Here is a 9,224-nt window from a genome sequence, read left to right on the forward strand (position 1 = left end):
TCCGGCAGGCGTTGCATAAATCTAGCGTGCTTACTCAGGTCTCGGGAGCGCCCAATTTCAGCTGCACTGTTCTGACACGACAGAAATTTTCGCTCTGCGCGGCCACTATAGCCAGCATGCATAGGAATCCGGCTGGCGTTGCATAAATCTAGCGTGCTTACTCAGGTCTCAGGAGCGCCCAATTTCAGCTGCACTGTTCTGACACGACCGAAACTTTCGCTCTGCGCGGCCGCTATAGCCAGCATGCTTAGGAATCCGGCTGGCGTAGCATAAATCTAGCGTGCTTACTCTGGTCTCGGGAGCGCCCAATTTCAGCTGCACTGTTCTGACACGACCGAAACTTTCGCTCTGCGCGGCCGCTATAGCCAGCATGCATAGGAATCCGGCAGGCGTTGCATAAATCTAGCGTGCTTACTCAGGTCTCGGGAGCGCCCAATTTCAGCTCCACTGTTCTGACACGACCGAAACTTTCGCTCTGCGCGGCCACTATAGCCAGCATGCATAGGAATCCGGCTGGCGTTGCATAAATCTAGCGTGCTTCCTCAGGTCTCGGGAGCGCCCAATTTCAGCTGCACTGTTCTGACACGACCGAAACTCGCTCTGCGCGGCCACTATAGCCAGCATGCATAGGAATCCGGCAGGCGCTGCATAAATCTAGCGTGCTTGCTCAGGTCTCGGGAGCGCCCAATTTCAGCTGCACTGTTCTGACACGACCGAAACTTTCGCTCTGCGCGGCCACTATAGCCAGCATGCATAGGAATCCGGCTGGCGTTGCATAAATCTAGCGTGCTTCCTCAGGTCTCGGGAGCGCCCAATTTCAGCTGCACTGTTCTGACACGACCGAAACTTTCGCTCTGCGCGGCCGCTATAGCCAGCATGCATAGGAATCCGGCTGGCGTTGCATAAATCTAGCATGCTTCCTCAGGTCTCGGGAGCGCCCAATTTCAGCTGCATTGTTCTGACACGACCGAAACTTTCGCTCTGCGCGGCCGCTATAGCCAGCATGCATAGGAATCCGGCTGGCGTTGCATAAATCTAGCATGCTTCCTCAGGTCTCGGGAGCGCCCAATTTCAGCTGCATTGTTCTGACACGACCAAAACTTTCGCTCTGCGCGGCCGCTATAGCCACCATGCATAGGAATCCGGCAGGCGTTGCATAAATCTAGCGTGCTTACTCAGGTCTCGGGAGCGCCCAATTTCAGCTGCACTGTTCTGACACGACCGAAACTTTCGCTCTGCGCGGCCACTATAGCCAGCATGCATAGGAATCCGGCAGGCGTTGCTTAAATCTAGCGTGCTTAATCAGGTCTCGGGAGCGCCCAATTTCAGCTGCACTGTTCTGACACGACGAAACTTTCGCTCTGCGCGGCCGCTATAGCCAGCATGCATAGGAATCCGGCTGGCGTTGCATAAATCTAGCATGCTTCCTCAGGTCTCGGGACCGCCCAATTTCAGCTGCATTGTTCTGACACGACCGAAACTTTCGCTCTGCGCGGCCGCTATAGCCAGCATGCATAGGAATCCGGCTGGCGTTGAATAAATCTAGCATGCTTCCTCAGGTCTCGGGAGCGCCCAATTTCAGCTGCATTGTTCTGACACGACCGAAACTTTCGCTCTGCGCGGCCGCTATAGCCACCATGCATAGGAATCCGGCTGGCGTTGCATAAATCTAGCGTGCTTACTCAGGTCTCGGGAGCGCCCAATTTCAGCTGCACTGTTCTGACACGACCGAAACTCTCGCTCTGCGTGGCCGCTATAGCCAGCATGCATAGGAATCCGGCAGGCGTTGCATAAATCTAGCGTGCTTACTCAGGTCTCGGGAGCGCCCAATTTCAGCTGCACTGTTCTGACACGACCGAAACTTTCGCTCTGCGCGGCCGCTATAGCAGGCATGCATACGAATCCGGCAGGCGTTGCATAAATCTAGCGTGCTTCCTCAGCTCTCGGGAGCGCCCAATTTCAGCTGCACTGTTCTGACACGACCGAAACTCGCTCTGCGCGGCCACTATAGCCAGCATGCATAGGAATCCGGCAGGCGCTGCATAAATCTAGCGTGCTTGCTCAGGTCTCGGGAGCGCCCAATTTCAGCTGCACTGTTCTGACACGACCGAAACTTTCGCTCTGCGCGGCCACTATAGCCAGCATGCATAGGAATCCGGCTGGCGTTGCATAAATCTAGCGTGCTTCCTCAGGTCTCGGGAGCGCCCAATTTCAGCTGCACTGTTCTGACACGACCGAAACTTTCGCTCTGCGCGGCCGCTATAGCCAGCATGCATAGGAATCCGGCTGGCGTTGCATAAATCTAGCATGCTTCCTCAGGTCTCGGGAGCGCCCAATTTCAGCTGCATTGTTCTGACACGACCGAAACTTTCGCTCTGCGCGGCCGCTATAGCCACCATGCATAGGAATCCGGCAGGCGTTGCATAAATCTAGCGTGCTTACTCAGGTCTCGGGAGCGCCCAATTTCAGCTGCACTGTTCTGACACGACCGAAACTTTCGCTCTGCGCGGCCACTATAGCCAGCATGCATAGGAATCCGGCAGGCGTTGCTTAAATCTAGCGTGCTTAATCAGGTCTCGGGAGCGCCCAATTTCAGTTGCACTGTTCTGACACGACCGAAACTTTCGCTCTGCGCGGCCGCTATAGCCAGCATGCATAGGAATCCGGCTGGCGTTGCATAAATCTAGCGTGCTTACTCAGGTCTCGGGAGCGCCCAATTTCAGCTGCACTGTTCTGACACGACCGAAACTTTCGCTCTGCGCGGCCGCTATAGCCAGCATGCATAGGAATCCGGCAGGCGTTGCATAAATCTAGCGTGCTCACTCAGGTCTCGGGAGCGCCCAATTTCAGCTGCACTGTTCTGACACGACAGAAACTTTCGCTCTGCGCGGCCGCTATAGCCAGCATGCATAGGAATCCGGCTGGCGTTGCATAAATCTAGCGTGCTCACTCAGGTCTCGGGAGCGCCCAATTTCAGCTGCATTGTTCTGACACGACCGAAACTTTCGCTCTGCGCGGCCGCTATAGCCAGCATGCATAGGAATCCGGCAGGCGTTGCATAAATCTAGCGTGCTCACTCAGGTCTCGGGAGCGCCCAATTTCAGCTGCACTGTTCTGACACGACCGAAACTTTCGCTCTGCGCGGCCGCTATAGCCAGCATGCATAGGAATCCGGCTGGCGTTGCATAAATCTAGCGTGCTTACTCAGGTCTCGGGAGCGCCCAATTTCAGCTGCACTGTTCTGACACGACCGAAACTCTCTCTCTGCGTGGCCGCTATAGCCAGCATGCATAGGAATCCGGCAGGCGTTGCATAAATCTAGCGTGCTTACTCAGGTCTCGGGAGCGCCCAATTTCAGCTGCACTGTTCTGACACGACCGAAACTTTCGCTCTGCGCGGCCGCTATAGCAGGCATGCATACGAATCCGGCAGGCGTTGCATAAATCTAGCGTGCTTACTCAGGTCTCGGGAGCGCCCAATTTCAGCTGCACTGTTCTGACACGACCGAAACTCTCGCTCTGCGTGGCCGCTATAGCCAGCATGCATAGGAATCCGGCTGGCGTTGCATAAATCTAGCGTGCTTACTCAGGTCTCGGGAGCGCCCAATTTCAGCTCCACTGTTCTGACACGACCGAAACTCGCTCAGCGCGGCCACTATAGCCAGCATGCATAGGAATCCGGCAGGCGTTGCTTAAATCTAGCGTGCTTAATCAGGTCTCGGGAGCGCCCAATTTCAGCTGCACTGTTCTGACACGACCGAAACTTTCGCTCTGCGCGGCCGCTATAGCCAGCATGCATAGGAATCCGGCTGGCGTTGCTTAAATCTAGCGTGCTTACTCAGGTCTCGGGAGCGCCCAATTTCAGCTGCACTGTTCTGACACGACCGAAACTTTCGCTCTGCGCGGCCGCTATAGCCAGCATGCATAGGAATCCGGCTGGCGTTGCATAAATCTAGCATGCTTCCTCAGGTCTCGGGAGCGCCCAATTTCAGCTGCATTGTTCTGACACGACCGAAACTTTCGCTCTGCGCGGCCGCTATAGCCAGCATGCATAGGAATCCGGCTGGCGTTGCATAAATCTAGCATGCTTCCTCAGGTCTCGGGAGCGCCCAATTTCAGCTGCATTGTTCTGACACGACCAAAACTTTCGCTCTGCGCGGCCGCTATAGCCACCATGCATAGGAATCCGGCAGGCGTTGCATAAATCTAGCGTGCTTACTCAGGTCTCGGGAGCGCCCAATTTCAGCTGCACTGTTCTGACACGACCGAAACTTTCGCTCTGCGCGGCCACTATAGCCAGCATGCATAGGAATCCGGCAGGCGTTGCTTAAATCTAGCGTGCTTAATCAGGTCTCGGGAGCGCCCAATTTCAGCTGCACTGTTCTGACACGACGAAACTTTCGCTCTGCGCGGCCGCTATAGCCAGCATGCATAGGAATCCGGCTGGCGTTGCATAAATCTAGCATGCTTCCTCAGGTCTCGGGACCGCCCAATTTCAGCTGCATTGTTCTGACACGACCGAAACTTTCGCTCTGCGCGGCCGCTATAGCCAGCATGCATAGGAATCCGGCTGGCGTTGCATAAATCTAGCATGCTTCCTCAGGTCTCGGGAGCGCCCAATTTCAGCTGCATTGTTCTGACACGACCGAAACTTTCGCTCTGCGCGGCCGCTATAGCCACCATGCATAGGAATCCGGCAGGCGTTGCATAAATCTAGCGTGCTTACTCAGGTCTCGGGAGCGCCCAATTTCAGCTGCACTGTTCTGACACGACCGAAACTTTCGCTCTGCGCGGCCACTATAGCCAGCATGCATAGGAATCCGGCAGGCGTTGCTTAAATCTAGCGTGCTTAATCAGGTCTCGGGAGCGCCCAATTTCAGCTGCACTGTTCTAACACGACCGAAACTTTCGCTCTGCGCGGCCGCTATAGCCAGCATGCATAGGAATCCGGCTGGCGTTGCATAAATCTAGCGTGCTTACTCAGGTCTCGGGAGCGCCCAATTTCAGCTGCACTGTTCTGACACGACCGAAACTTTCGCTCTGCGCGGCCGCTATAGCCAGCATGCATAGGAATCCGGCTGGCGTTGCATAAATCTAGCGTGCTCACTCAGGTCTCGGGAGCGCCCAATTTCAGCTGCACTGTTCTGACACGACCGAAACTCTCGCTCTGCGTGGCCGCTATAGCCAGCATGCATAGGAATCCGGCAGGCGTTGCATAAATCTAGCGTGCTCACTCAGGTCTCGGGAGCGCCCAATTTCAGCTGCACTGTTCTGACACGACCGAAACTTTCGCTCTGCGCGGCCGCTATAGCCAGCATGCATAGGAATCCGGCTGGCGTTGCATAAATCTAGCGTGCTTACTCAGGTCTCGGGAGCGCCCAATTTCAGCTGCACTGTTCTGACACGACCGAAACTCTCGCTCTGCGTGGCCGCTATAGCCAGCATGCATAGGAATCCGGCAGGCGTTGCATAAATCTAGCGTGCTTACTCAGGTCTCGGGAGCGCCCAATTTCAGCTGCACTGTTCTGACACGACCGAAACTTTCGCTCTGCGCGGCCGCTATAGCAGGCATGCATACGAATCCGGCAGGCGTTGCATAAATCTAGCGTGCTTCCTCAGGTCTCGGGAGCGCCCAATTTCAGCTGCACTGTTCTGACACGACCGAAACTCGCTCTGCGCGGCCACTATAGCCAGCATGCATCGGAATCCGGCAGGCGCTGCATAAATCTAGCGTGCTTGCTCAGGTCTCGGGAGCGCCCAATTTCAGCTGCACTGTTCTGACACGACCGAAACTTTCGCTCTGCGCGGCCACTATAGCCAGCATGCATAGGAATCCGGCTGGCGTTGCATAAATCTAGCGTGCTTCCTCAGGTCTCGGGAGCGCCCAATTTCAGCTGCACTGTTCTGACACGACCGAAACTTTCGCTCTGCGCGGCCGCTATAGCCAGCATGCATAGGAATCCGGCTGGCGTTGCATAAATCTAGCATGCTTCCTCAGGTCTCGGGAGCGCCCAATTTCAGCTGCATTGTTCTGACACGACCGAAACTTTCGCTCTGCGCGGCCGCTATAGCCACCATGCATAGGAATCCGGCAGGCGTTGCATAAATCTAGCGTGCTTACTCAGGTCTCGGGAGCGCCCAATTTCAGCTGCACTGTTCTGACACGACCGAAACTTTCGCTCTGCGCGGCCACTATAGCCAGCATGCATAGAAATCCGGCAGGCGTTGCTTAAATCTAGCGTGCTTAATCAGGTCTCGGGAGCGCCCAATTTCAGCTGCACTGTTCTGACACGACCGAAACTTTCGCTCTGCGCGGCCGCTATAGCCAGCATGCATAGGAATCCGGCTGGCGTTGCATAAATCTAGCGTGCTTACTCAGGTCTCGGGAGCGCCCAATTTCAGCTGCACTGTTCTGACACGACCGAAACTTTCGCTCTGCGCGGCCGCTATAGCCAGCATGCATAGGAATCCGGCAGGCGTTGCATAAATCTAGCGTGCTCACTCAGGTCTCGGGAGCGCCCAATTTCAGCTGCACTGTTCTGACACGACAGAAACTTTCGCTCTGCGCGGCCGCTATAGCCAGCATGCATAGGAATCCGGCTGGCGTTGCATAAATCTAGCGTGCTCACTCAGGTCTCGGGAGCGCCCAATTTCAGCTGCATTGTTCTGACACGACCGAAACTTTCGCTCTGCGCGGCCGCTATAGCCAGCATGCATAGGAATCCGGCAGGCGTTGCATAAATCTAGCGTGCTCACTCAGGTCTCGGGAGCGCCCAATTTCAGCTGCACTGTTCTGACACGACCGAAACTTTCGCTCTGCGCGGCCGCTATAGCCAGCATGCATAGGAATCCGGCTGGCGTTGCATAAATCTAGCGTGCTTACTCAGGTCTCGGGAGCGCCCAATTTCAGCTGCACTGTTCTGACACGACCGAAACTCTCGCTCTGCGTGGCCGCTATAGCCAGCATGCATAGGAATCCGGCAGGCGTTGCATAAATCTAGCGTGCTTACTCAGGTCTCGGGAGCGCCCAATTTCAGCTGCACTGTTCTGACACGACCGAAACTTTCGCTCTGCGCGGCCGCTATAGCAGGCATGCATACGAATCCGGCAGGCGTTGCATAAATCTAGCGTGCTTACTCAGGTCTCGGGAGCGCCCAATTTCAGCTGCACTGTTCTGACACGACCGAAACTCTCGCTCTGCGTGGCCGCTATAGCCAGCATGCATAGGAATCCGGCTGGCGTTGCATAAATCTAGCGTGCTTACTCAGGTCTCGGGAGCGCCCAATTTCAGCTCCACTGTTCTGACACGACCGAAACTCGCTCTGCGCGGCCACTATAGCCAGCATGCATAGGAATCCGGCAGGCGTTGCTTAAATCTAGCGTGCTTAATCAGGTCTCGGGAGCGCCCAATTTCAGCTGCACTGTTCTGACACGACCGAAACTTTCGCTCTGCGCGGCCGCTATAGCCAGCATGCATAGGAATCCGGCTGGCGTTGCTTAAATCTAGCGTGCTTACTCAGGTCTCGGGAGCGCCCAATTTCAGCTGCACTGTTCTGACACGACCGAAACTTTCGCTCTGCGCGGCCGCTATAGCAGGCATGCATACGAATCCGGCAGGCGTTGCTTAAATCTAGCGTGCTTAATCAGGTCTCGGGAGCGCCCAATTTCAGCTGCACTGTTCTGACACGACCGAAACTCTCGCTCTGCGTGGCCGCTATAGCCAGCATGCATAGGAATCCGGCTGGCGTTGCATAAATCTAGCGTGCTTACTCAGGTCTCGGGAGCGCCCAATTTCAGCTGCACTGTTCTGACACGACCGAAACTTTCGCTCTGCGCGGCCGCTATAGCCAGCATGCATAGGAATCCGGCTGGCGTTGCATAAATCTAGCGTGCTTACTCAGGTCTCGGGAGCGCCCAATTTCAGCTGCACTGTTCTGACACGACCGAAACTTTCGCTCTGCGCGGCCGCTATAGCCAGCATGCATAGGAATCCGGCAGGCGTTGCATAAATCTAGCGTGCTTACTCAGGTCTCGGGAGCGCCCAATTTCAGCTGCACTGTTCTGACACGACCGAAACTTTCGCTCTGCGCGGCCGCTATAGCAGGCATGCATACGAATCCGGCAGGCGTTGCATAAATCTAGCGTGCTTACTCAGGTCTCGGGAGCGCCCAATTTCAGCTGCACTGTTCTGACACGACCGAAACTCTCGCTCTGCGTGGCCGCTATAGCCAGCATGCATAGGAATCCGGCTGGCGTTGCATAAATCTAGCGTGCTTACTCAGGTCTCGGGAGCGCCCAATTTCAGCTGCACTGTTCTGACACGACCGAAACTTTCGCTCTGCGCGGCCACTATAGCCAGCATGCATAGGAATCCGGCTGGCGTTGCATAAATCTAGCGTGCTTCCTCAGGTCTCGGGAGCGCCCAATTTCAGCTGCACTGTTCTGACACGACCGAAACTTTCGCTCTGCGCGGCCGCTATAGCCAGCATGCATAGGAATCCGGCTGGCGTTGCATAAATCTAGCATGCTTCCTCAGGTCTCGGGAGCGCCCAATTTCAGCTGCACTGTTCTGACACGACCGAAACTTTCGCTCTGCGCGGCCACTATAGCCAGCATGCATAGGAATCCGGCAGGCGTTGCTTAAATCTAGCGTGCTTAATCAGGTCTCGGGAGCGCCCAATTTCAGCTGCACTGTTCTGACACGACCGAAACTTTCGCTCTGCGCGGCCGCTATAGCCAGCATGCATAGGAATCCGGCTGGCGTTGCTTAAATCTAGCGTGCTTACTCAGGTCTCGGGAGCGCCCAATTTCAGCTGCACTGTTCTGACACGACCGAAACTTTCGCTCTGCGCGGCCGCTATAGCCAGCATGCATAGGAATCCGGCAGGCGTTGCATAAATCTAGCGTGCTTACTCAGGTCTCGGGAGCGCCCAATTTCAGCTGCACTGTTCTGACACGACCGAAATGTTCGCTCTGCGCGGCCACTATAGCCAGCATGCATAGGAATCCGGCTGGCGTTGCATAAATCTAGCGTGCTTACTCAGGTCTCGGGAGCGCCCAATTTCAGCTGCACTGTTCTGACACGACCGAAACTCTCGCTCTGCGTGGCCGCTATAGCCAGCATGCATAGGAATCCGGCAGGCGTTGCATAAATCTAGCGTGCTTACTCAGGTCTCGGCAGCGCCCAATTTCAGCTGCACTGTTCTGACACGACCGAAACTTTCG

The sequence above is a fragment of the Amblyomma americanum genome, chromosome 1 (genome assembly GCF_052857255.1).
Source record: "Amblyomma americanum isolate KBUSLIRL-KWMA chromosome 1, ASM5285725v1, whole genome shotgun sequence".
Lineage (NCBI taxonomy): Eukaryota > Metazoa > Arthropoda > Arachnida > Ixodida > Ixodidae > Amblyomma > Amblyomma americanum.